The sequence below is a fragment of the Salvelinus namaycush genome, chromosome 31, assembly GCF_016432855.1.
Source record: "Salvelinus namaycush isolate Seneca chromosome 31, SaNama_1.0, whole genome shotgun sequence".
NCBI lineage: Eukaryota > Metazoa > Chordata > Actinopteri > Salmoniformes > Salmonidae > Salvelinus > Salvelinus namaycush.
In genome coordinates, this window is record NC_052337.1 from 45810570 (window position 1) to 45822784 (window position 12215).

The 12215-nt window shown below is 43.8% G+C and overlaps 1 long non-coding RNA gene across 1 annotated transcript; it reads right to left on the bottom strand.

Annotated features, from left to right (window-relative positions):
• Positions 1–11343: 11343 nt before the first annotated feature.
• LOC120026062 lies at positions 11344–11868 on the bottom strand. Its single transcript, XR_005473058.1, has 4 exons — positions 11819–11868; positions 11667–11741; positions 11496–11534; positions 11344–11384 (listed from the first exon to the last, which is right to left on the bottom strand). It is a non-coding gene; the product is annotated as an uncharacterized LOC120026062 (long non-coding RNA).
• Between the last annotated feature and the right edge of the window lie 347 nt (positions 11869–12215).

Sequence of the window (12215 nt, forward strand, 5' to 3'; positions counted from 1 at the left end):
AAATAGACATGTCATTAATAAATGTATAGTATGACAGATTACCTATGGCAGCAACAACTGTCTCTCCCAATCAAACCTTCCCTTCTAGCACCGCACTGTCTCTGCCAGTCCTGCGGCAAACAAAACATATTTTCACAAAATAAAGAAATGTATTTGGACCATCCGGATATCCATATTTGAATAGTGAAATATTCCAAATGCCTATCCCTAGCTGCCATTTCAAAATACAATCACCTCTAAACAAAATGTCTCACATTGTGAGTTGCGCAAATAACTCGTCCTGCCACAGGAAAGCTAACGTTGCCGAGCTAGGACCACATTTGCAATACAATGTAGCTAGCTACCAGTAGCTAGTTTAACATTACTCCTATGGAATTTAACATTATGCACAACACAAAATTCTTTCATATGAGAACATCTAAAACATCATAGCAAAGATAAGCAATGCAATAATAATCAATTCCGGAATGTATTAATGTCTACTCCAGCAACCTTTAGCAGCTAGCTGGCTAATTAACCTATCAGTATAGCCAGGAAAAATGCTGCTAGCTAGCTAACATAATGCTTCACCATAGCTAATACTTTTCCATGCATCGACGAAATGTAGCCCGCTACAACTACATTGGCCGAGTTATTGTTGAATAATAACGAAGCTAGGTAAATTAATTTAAAATAATATCGCTAGTAACTTCAAAATACTTACAGCTGAAATGCACTGCTGTTTTCTTTGTGAGCATGGTGAGCTGGAAAAAGCCGCATCCACATGTAGAGTTGTGGGGGATGGGACAAGTTCCCCAAATAGACCCTGGCTTTGGATCAGGTTTGAATTCCCCCCGCTAGTGGTCCTTGTTAGGTTTGGGGAGGGGAAGCTGATCCTAGATCTGTATCTAGGGGAAACTTCGCCCCAGCACATGCAAAGAGAGATGGGGGGAAGGGGAGGAGAGAGAGCGTCCCTCTCAGGATTGACAGATCATATACAAGCTCTACCACTAAGAAATGAGTTTCAGAATATAATATATTACCTTTAGCAGATCTAATGTCTTAATTTGCTCCATTTCATTAGTCTTGTTGATTGATTGCTGATATCTAGTTTCACAGAAAAGATGGTGTTGATGAAGAGCATCCATCCCGTTTGTAATACATTCATAGACATATAGTTCATACTGGTGGTCCTACCCATCACCCACTTCACTCCATTAACCCTAAACTTGCTGCTCACATGGTGGTTTGTCTAAATGTATTTGACTTTAGGTTAGGTAAGGTAAAGATTGTGTTTGGCTGTGTCGGGAGCACTAGTGGCAATGCTGCCTCACCCAGATCACACATTGCCCTATATAAGTATATATTGTAGCAAGCTTAACCCAACACTTACCACCTTCTGATCTCTTGGGGTAATGGATAAGGTGTTGGCTTGCTAGTCACTGGACTGGGGTTCGAGTCCCAGTTGGAGCTACCCCCAAATTTGTTACATTGGTATCAGAAGTGGGATAGTGCCTGTGAAGTGCCTTGGGTTCAGGTCTGGAGACTGGCTAGGCCACTCCAGGACCTTGAGATGCTTCTTACGGAGCCACTCCTTAGTTACCCTGGCTGTGTGTTTCTTGTCGTTGTCATGCTGGAAGACCCAGCCACGACCCATCTTCAATGCTCTTACTGAGGGAAGGAGGTTGTTGGCCAAGATCTCGCGATACATGGCCCCATCGATCCTCCCCTCAATACGGTGCAGTCGTCCTGTCCCCTTTGCAGAAAAGCATCCCCAAAGAATGATGTATCCACCTCCATGCGTCACGGTTGGGATGGTGTTCTTGGGGTTGTACTAATCCTTCTTCTTCCTCCAAACACGGCGAGTGGAGTTTAGACCAAAAAGCTCTATTTTTGTCTCATCAAATCACATGACCTTCTCCCATTCCTCCTCTGGATCATCCAGATGGTCATTGGCAAACTTCAGACGGGCCTGGACATGCGCTGGCTTGAGCAGGGGGACCTTGCGTGCGCTGCAGGATTTTAATCCATGACGGCGTAGTGTGATACTAATGGTTTTCTTTGAGACTGTGGTCCCAGCTCTCTTCAGGTCATTGACCAGGTCCTGCCGTGTAGTTCTGGGCTGATCCCTCACCTTCCTCATGATCATTGATGCCCCACGAGGTGAGATCTTGCATGGAGCCCTAGACCGAGGATGATTGACTGTCATCTTGAACTTCTTCCATTTTCTAATAATTGCGCCAACAGTTGTTGCCTTCTCACTAAGCTGCTTGCCTATTGTCCTGTAGCCCATCCCAGCCTTGTGCAGGTCTACAATTTTATCCCTGATGTCCTTACACAGCTCTCTGGTCTTGGCCATTGTGGAGAGTTTGGAGTCTGTTTGATTGAATGTGTGGACAGGTGTCTTTTATACAGGTAACGAGTTCAAACAGGTGCAGTTAATACAGGTAATGAGTGGAGAACAGGAGGGCTTCTTAAAGAAAAACTAACAGGTCTGTGAGAGCCGGAATTCTTACTGGTTGGTAGGTGATCAAATACTTATGTCATGCAATAAAATCCAAATTAATTACTTAAAAATCATACAATGTGATTTTCTGGATTTTTGTTTTAGATTCCGTCTCTCACAGTTGAAGTGTACCTATGATAAAAATTACAGACCTCTACATGCTTTGTAAGTAGGAAAACCTGCAAAATCGGCAGTGTATCAAAGACTTGTTTTCCCCACTGTATTTGTTTGCCTACGGGCAGGGAGACCCGGGTTTGAGACAAAAGGGGCATTACACCATTGCTGTTTGCAAAAAAAACACTACATTGGTGGTAGTGGAATTGTGCTTTGGGAGAGGTGTGCATATTTCATGGGCAGGATCTGTACCCGGGACTCCCATGGGAAAAACCAGTGGCTTGACCATTCGACCAAGATGTAATGCCCTCCTGAGCTGAGGATGACACTGATATTAAACTTACAGGCAGGACTACCTCATTACCAGATCATGAGACACGCACATGGGATAGTGTAAAGGGAACTTTGCCTAGGACGTCCATGCCAGGTCGCAGTTGTAAATGAGAAGTTGTTGTCAACCAGCCTACCTGGTTAAATAAATGAGAAATAAAAAAGTGTTAGAAGGTGGAAGATAAAGAATTAGTCCAGTAACTGAAAAGTCACTGGTTTGAGTCCTGAGTCAGGCAACAAAACGTGGGATTTGATCTGAACTGGCAGATCTGTGACCAAACCCTTCAGAAAAACAAATTCCCTTTATTCCCCGTAACATGGACTTATAAAGTTGTACTGGCGCCAGAGAGGATGGCTGACGTTTTATTGGCTCTTAACCAACCATGCTATTTTGTTCGTTTTTTCGCATTGTTTGAAATTTATTCTGTACATAATGTTGCTGCTACCGTCTCTTATGACCGAAAAGAGCTTCTGGACATCAGAACAGCGATTACCCACCTTGAATTGGACAAAGAATTTTTCTGTAATGAGTCAGACGAGAGGGATTTACTCCAGACACCTGAACAGGCCTTCATCCTTGTCATTCGTAGGAAAAAATATGTAGATTTCGCAGAAGGAGATCGGGGTGCCTTGTGAGGATCAGGCGACGAATGGCTAATCTGCCTTTTCCATCCGTACTGTTAGCCAACGTACAATAGCTGGAAAATAAATGGGACGAACTAAAAGCACATATATCCTACCAACGGGACCTTAAAAACTGTAATATCTTATGCTTCACAGAGTCGTGGCTGAACGACGTCATTAATAACATACAGCTGGCGGGTTATACACTATCGGCAGGATAGAACAGCATCTGGTGCACGATATCCAAGGAAGTCTCAAGGTTTTGCTCGCCTGAGCTAGAGTATCTCATGATAAGCTGCAGACCACACTATCTACCTAGAAAGTTTTCATCTATATTTTTCATAGCTGTCGACACACAGACCGATGCTGGCACTAAGACCGCACTCACTGAGCTGAATACCGCCATAAGCAAACAGGAAAACGCTCATCCAGAGGCAGCGCTCCTAGTGGCCGGGGACATTAATGGAGGGAAACTTAAATCAGTTTGACCTAATTTCAACCAGCATGTTAAATGTGCAACCAGAGGGGGAAAAAAACGAACTCTAGACCACCTTTACTCCCCACACAGAGATGCGTACAAAGCTCTCCCTCGCCCTCCATTTGTCAAATCTGACCATAATTCTATCCTCCTGATTCCTGCTTACAAGACAAAATGAAAGCAGGAAGCATCAGTGACTCAGTCTATAAAAAAGTGGTCAGATGAAGCAGATGCTAAACTACAGAACTGTTTTGCTTGCACAGACTGGAATATGTTCCTGGGATTCTTCCGATGGCATTGAGGAGTACACCACATCAATCACTGGCTTCATCAATACGTGGATCAATGACGTCGTCCCCACAGTGACTATACGTATATACCCCAACCAGAAGCCATGGATTACAGGCAACATCCGCACAGAGCTAAAGGGTAGAGCTTCCGCTTTCAAGGAGCGGGACTAACACGGAAGCTTATAAGAAATCCCGCTATGCCCTCCGATGAACCATCAAACAGGCAAAGTGTCAATACAGGACTAAGATCGAATCATACTACACCGGCTCCGTCGCTCGTCGGATGTGGCAGGGCTTGCAAACTATTACAGACTACAAAGGGAAGCACAACCGAGAGCTGCCCAGTGACACGAGCCTACCAGACGAGCTAAATAACTTCTATGCTCGCTTCAAGGCAAGTAACACTGAAACATGCATGAGAGCATCAGCTGTTCCGGATGACTGTGTGATCATGCTCTCCGCAGCCGATGTAAGACCTTTAAACAGGTCAACATTCATAAGGCCGCAGGGCCAGATAGATTACCAGGCCGTGTACTCCGAGCATGCTCTGACCAACTGGCAATCGTCTTCACTGACATTTTCAACCTCTCCCTGTCGGAGTCTGTAATACCAACATGTTTCAAGCAGACCACCATAGTACCTGTGCCCAAGAACACTAAGGTAACCTGCCTAAATGACTAACGACCCGTAGCACTCACATCTGTAGCCATGAAGTGCTTTGAAAGGCTGGCCATGGCTCACAACACCATTATCCCAGAAACCCTAGACCCACTTCAATTTGCATACCGCCCCAACAGATCCACAAATGATGCAATCTCTATTGCACACCACACTGCCCTTTCACACATGGACAAAAGAAGCACCTATGTGAGACTGCTTTTCATTGACAACATCTCAACGTTTAACACCATAGTGCCCTCAAAGCTCATCACTAAGCTAAGGACCCTGGGGCTAAACACCTCCCTCTGCAACTGGATCCTGGACCTCCTGACGGGCCGCCCCCAGGTGGTAAGGGTAGGTAACAACAAATCCGCCACGCTGATCCTCAACACGGGGGCACCTCTAGTTGAATCACTGCCTGGTATGGCAACTGCTCAGACTTTGACTGCAAGGCACTACAGAGGGTAGTGAGTATGTCCCAGTACATCACCGGGGCCAAGCTTCCTGCCATCCAGGACCACTATACCAGGTGGTGTCAGAATAAGGCCCTAAAAATTGTCAAAGACTCAAGCCACCCTAGTCATAGAATGTTCTCTCTGCTACCGCACGGCAAGCGGTACCGGAGCACCAAGTCTAGGTCCAAAATAATTATTTTTTACTTGACACTTATTTTTCTTAAACTGCATTGTTGGTTAAGGGCTTGTAAATAAGCATTTCACTGTAAGGTCTACTACACCTGTTGTATTCGGCATGTGACAAATAAAATCAGATTTGAGATGACCTTTGCTGATGAAGCAACTTTGTTGAAGTCTGGTTTGATGGTAATCACTCCATTTCCATCTGCTCTTATCGTGCACAACAAGCATTCCTTCTCGTTTTGGCCAAGTTTGAGGAATACAAGAATACAATGCCACTTTTCAATTCCTGAATTGGAATGTACTTCAAAGTTATTACATACAAAGCAGTGTAATAAGTGCATAGGCTACATAGTGGTTTTCCCCCTTCTGCTACTCACTTGCCTGGTGGTCCCAGGTCCCCCATGATGTGCATGGTCTGTACAGGTGTGTTGACCACGTAGCTGATCTTCATAAAGTCCTCTGAGGGCTCCCAGGTAATCAGCCTGGACTTGGGGACGGTGCTGTCACTGCAGACCAACAGAATACCACAAACACATTTTGCATACAAGGGTATGGTGTAATGTGAACATACCGGTACACTGTTTGTCTTCAAAGCAGCACATCACACATCAATGTTGTGTCACGCCCTGGCCTTAGTTATCTTTGTTCTCTTTATTATTTTGGTTAGGTCAGGGTGTGACGAGGGTGGTTTGTGTGTTTTTGTCTCGTCTAGGGTGTTTGTACTGTCTAGGGTTTTTTTGTAGAGTTATGGGGTTGTGTTCATTATAGGTGTTTATGTAAGTCTATGGTTGCCTAGATTGGTTCTCAATTAGAGGCAGGTGTTTATCGTTGTCTCTGATTGGGAACCATATTTAAGCAGCCATGTTCTTTGGATATTTTGTGGGTGATTGTTTCCTGTGTCAGTGCCACACGGGACTGTTTCGGTTTGTTCACGTTTATTGTTTTTGTATTTGTGTTCATGTTCAGTTTTCTATATTAAAACATAGACACCTACCACGCTGCGTATTGGTCTGATCCTTGCTACACCTCTTCAGAGGAAGAAGAGGAAGACAGCCGTGACATGTTGCTTCAATTACATTCACTTTAATAATAATTCACGTTGGTGAGTAACAGGGACCTACACTGCGTGTCTGTCATGTCGTCTGTGTCTGACATTGGCCATCCTATGTGCCAGGAAGGTAGGGTTGGACTTGACCTGCGTCACCATACTCTGGGAATCCTGTAATGAGTATATCAAAAACAGCTTTAAAACACTCACGTTTCTTTGGGACAGAAATTAGGTAAATGCTTTGTTTTGAATAATGAAATTGTCACGTCTGCCCCCGCTCCCCCTCTCTGGAGCACGAGGTCGCCAGGCTGCTCATCATTACACACATCTGTCACCATCTTTACACGAACCAGCGCTTCATCGGACTCACCTGGACTCCATCACGTCATTGATTGCCTCCCCTATATCTGTCACTTCCTCAGTTTCATTCCTGTGTCTGCATTGATAATGTTTTGTTTCTCTTGTCCAGACTCTGTTCTTCTTTAGTTTCATGTCTATTTATTAGTAAATCCTCACCCAGTACTTGCTGCCCCTCTCCCAGCGTCTGTGGTTACAGAACCATTACAGAAATGGAGATTCAGTAAAAACCCACCCCTTCCCAATTGATATAGCAGTCAGAATCAGTGTAGGTGAAAATCCTGCAGTTCAGCCTGCCCGCTCCAGAGCCATGATCTCTGTGTGGTATTGTCTCTCCAGTGGAGTCTGGCATACTGACTCACTCTGGAACAAAACCACTTCATATTGCGCGTGCACACACACACAACTTACTATGCAACATCAAACTATCCTAAACAGTATAGTCTTTGTTATAAGGACACTGGTAGAGGACCTACCTGACTGAACAGCTTCTCCTGCCTGCCTACCACTAACTCCTCCTCACCATCTCCGGCTGAAAACAAAACCAAGATGTTCTGGTCCATATCTAGCCACCACGAAAATAACATCTACTCAACTAAGAAGCATCTAACATCTTTTTGCTTCAAAACATCATCTTGCTGTTTCAAAACAGTGTTAATACCTGATTGAGCCTGTGAGTTGAGGGTGTCCAGCTCAATGCCTCCCCTCTCCTGTTGAGTCAAAACCTGCTGCTGAAGGTGTTGAGAGAGGGCTGCTGTGAAGGTGACTCTCTGAATACGGATCCTGTAAACACCATTGTAAATATAAACAAATGCCATGTTTTCATGGCAAACTCAGGGATCAGGTCAAGCAATATACTGGGTGTTTATCATCATCTGCTTTGAGAGCTAACATTAGCTAAAGACAGTTTATTGCTTGTATGGCAATGCAAGGAATAAAAGCCACACAAAGGCCAACTGCAACTTACTTAATTGTAAGGTTTTTGACAGCATCCTGGGAACGATAGGCAACCTCTCCGGTGTCGGTGCTCCAGCCGTCTGCCATGATGTAACGTTAATGGCTAACTAACTAACTAGGTTACCAACATACACACACGCGCACTATGTATACAACAGCAGGCATTTAGCCAATTTTGTAGCTAGTACTTTTCACGTCTGCTCGTTGCATGGTTACAACAGTCTGCCTGCCTGGTTGGGTTTCTGGCGAGCAATCCAACTATTTATTGGTTCCCTACCACCACCTACCGTGGGATACATTCCAGAGCAGCAGAATAACCCCCCCCCCACTGATAACAAGTAAAATAATATCAGTACAATAATATTCCCTTGCTGTAAAAAGTTTAAGAACCCCTGATGTAATGAATTAAGACAAATCTGTCTGACACAAATAATTGCAATTTAAAAAGCTTTATTGGAAATGCACGTTTCAAACAGCACAATTCAAGTACAGATAAGTGTAGCTACATCAGATACATGCTAATTTAGTTAAAATGTGATACAGTCCTCCAGTCCCAGTTCATTTGCACTCTTTTGACATGCTTCAGACCAGATGCATGCTCCACTTCAGTGTACAATGGTTCTGAATTTGCATATCAATGTGTTTGAAGCTTTTACGTTCTGCATCTCTCATCTGAAGCCATATCCTCCAGGGTCTAAACAGGTGGAGATTTCCATCTCTGTGTGGGAGACCAGATATTGCAAGGAGACCAGTAAGGGGCCCTCACCTCTTTACTTTGGCCAAAGGAGACCTAAGACCCCAATACCAGTGACACTGCCCTAAGGTTGGTGCTGTCCTTTGGATGAGACTGTGGAGACAGAGGTCTTATCTCTCTGTGGTTACTAAAGATGTCATGGCACTTATGGCATGAGTAGAGGTGTTGACCCTGCTTCTCCTGGCTATATTTCCAAGCCTAAACATGTAAATCCAACTCATTATCATAGGCTGTATGGGGATCAATATCATTTTTGTTTTGTTAATAATGCTGCATGTCTCAAAAGATAAGAATGAGACCAATATATGTATTTTGCTAATCATAGTTCCTGTCTCTGAAATTACATTTGTGTGTGTTGTAGGAGTAACCAATACTCAAAATCTGTGTGTGTGTGTGTGTGTGTGTGTGTGTGTGTGTGTGGTAGAAGTAATAGTTGGCCATTATTTCTTTGAACATCTCAGTTTGGGCAGCAGCCACTGAAGAAACCTGTCAATCAAAAACCACAGGAGAATAAATAGTATTATAAACCCTGAATGCTGATTGGCTGAAAGCCGTGGTATATTTAAGCAATAAGGCATGAGGGGGTGTGGTATATGGCCAATATACCACAGCTAAGGGCTGTTCTTATGCACAACACGGAGTGCCTGGATACAGCCCTTAGCCGTGGTATATTGGCGATATACCACAAACCCACAAGGTGCCTTATTGCCATTATGAACTGGTTAACAACGTAATTAGAGCAGTAAAATTAAATGCTTTGTCATACCTGTGGTACACCGTCTGATATACCACAGCTGTCAGCCAATCAGCATTCAGGGCTCGAACCACCCAGTTTATAACAGACCGTATACCACGAGTATGACAAAACATTTATTTTTACTGCTCTAATTATGTTGGTAACCAGTTAATAATAGCAATAAGGCACCTCGGGGGTTTGTGGTATATGGCCAATATACCACGGCTAAGGGCTGTATCCAGGCACTCCGTGTTGCGTCGTGCTAAAGAACAGCCCTTAGCCGTGATATATTGGCCATATACCACACCTCCTCGTGCCTTATTGCTTAAGTTTGCACTTACACATCAGATAGCTGCTCTTTCTCTTTTACCTCATTCTATTTCTCTAATTCTCTAGTCTAGTATTCCCTGGTTATGTTCCACTTCTCCCTCCTCTATTTCCTCACCTCTTCCTCAGACTCTTCTTTTCCTTTTTCTTGTCCTCCTCCTTACTTTCTCCAACATTTCCCATCTGTTGTATCTTACTGGCCTTCTCTTGTTTTACTACTTTTTTGGCCTTGCCCTTCTTTTTCTTATTGACCTTCCCTTCCTGAATATTTTGGACAAGGAGATAAAGTAATGTAAGCTTATGGGTTTTCTCTTCTCTTGAGCTATACTATACTATAGAAGGACTTATGCTATACTATAGAAGGACTTATGACCAATATTCCCTTCTTGTATTTCCTCTCACCTGTGGGGCCACTCCAGCCATTTCCTGGAGCAGCTTCCTGCCGGTCTCGCTCAGGTTGGTGATGGGAGCCAGGCGAGGGCTGTGGCGGTATGGGAAGTTCTCTGTTCGGGGCGGAGCGATAATGACAGGGCTGAGAGGAGTCAGAGGCCTTGGGACATTTACTGGGTAGGGAGAGCCTACAGCAGAGGGCAGGGCCCGTAGGGCTTCAGCCAGGGTCCGGTGTGCTGAGGTCACAAGAGGAGAGAGGCCATTCTTGACAGATACAGGACCTGAGACCTTCCCTGGGCTCTGTAGGACCAGAAAGTAAAGTAACATATAGGAAAGTGCTATCTTCAACACAATCTGTAGAAATACTTTCTAACTACTCTATAGACATTGCAGATACATGACTACACTCAATAAGTAATTATCTGCATCATTTCCAATCCCCCATGTATATATGTAAAAAATAATAATATGCAGAACTTACCAGGAAGTCTGACTCATCGAAGGAGTGGAGAGACAGATCATCATCCTCGTCCATATCCCTCACGTCAAGCTTTGTCACCTTTCCATTCTCAACTTTCAGAGGTGGTGTCCTCCTTTCATGATCCTCATCATCACACTGTGTATCAGAGTCAACTAGTCAGAGACCATCCTCCTCACAGTGATGTCACTCAACAAAGCCATGGACGGTAGGGTACAACTCTTACCTCCGATTCACAGTCAGTGAAGGAGTAGATGGAAAAGTCATCAGAACTGGAGGATGAGATCACGTCATCATTTTTTCTCTCTATCAGCCGAGTCACCCTTCCAGACTGAGTAGACAGAGAAAGGCATGTACTCATGGCAGCCATAGAATACACTGGCATTAACCCTCAAGGAAATGTAGAATACGTAGGCAATCCAACATGGTTGTACAAGTAGTGAGCAATACATGGGTAACTGAAAATGCAATAATTGCAACTCCCATAACATTAGGGATGGGGCTAAAGACCTTCCATAGTATAGGATTCTTTAGCATCTCAAATGGATGATTGTCAATTCAACCGAGCCAACCAAAATGGCCATATGAATCAACAGATTGATATATCTGTTGTGTCTCTATGGGAACAGCAGAGATGTCTGACCTGGCTGAGAGGCTCTGGATTGACGCTCCAGCCATCCCCAGATGTTTGGTCCTGCCCATAGCTCACAATGATTGGCTGTTAACAGTAAAGAATGAATTCAACACTGCTTTGCTCATTTTGGCCTTGAATTGTGTATCAATAAATAATATAAGTACTGTTATGTGGTTGAATTTGAATGTAACTTACAGGCCTTTTGTGGATCTGAGGGGTCTGCACTGAAGTAGACTGTCAAGACAGCATTCAATGAGGTTAGATAGGGATATATGCATTTGCTTTAATTCTGATAACTGCAGTTTGTACATGCAGAATGCATAACTAATGTGTATGTGTTTTTGTTTCAGGTCAGATATGACTTACAGGCTTTGGCCTTCTGTGCACCTTGCCGGTTGGCCACAACACGGAATCAGGGCTGTTCACCCTCACTGGTTTCAACTGTCAACACAACACTCAATTTAAAATGTGATAATATAACAAAAACAGGACAAAACAAACAAATATTTTATATTTACCACATAAGGGCGGCGTCTTAAAGCTCTTTTTATTCTCTCATCATTACGATCCATTTTTCTTTCTGAGGGAAACATTTCCATCAATTAATTGACACAAAACACACCCTGACTCACACACAAAGATGGCATCCCAAATGGCACCCTATTCCCTATATATGTATATTTATGTTGGGAAGGAGGTGCCCCAAAAGGCCAAAGATTACCTGCAACAACCTGAGTGAAGAAAACTATTGTACAGATTAAATCAATCTGAACAGTTTATGTAGTGAATGAATGCATGGTTACGTCATTTTAGGTCACAGCTTTATGACTGCGCATAATACGTCACAAGAAAAAGGCCTGTTTGGAGCCGGACTGGTGGTATCATCTTCTCACTGGTTGTAGCTCAATAACGAAC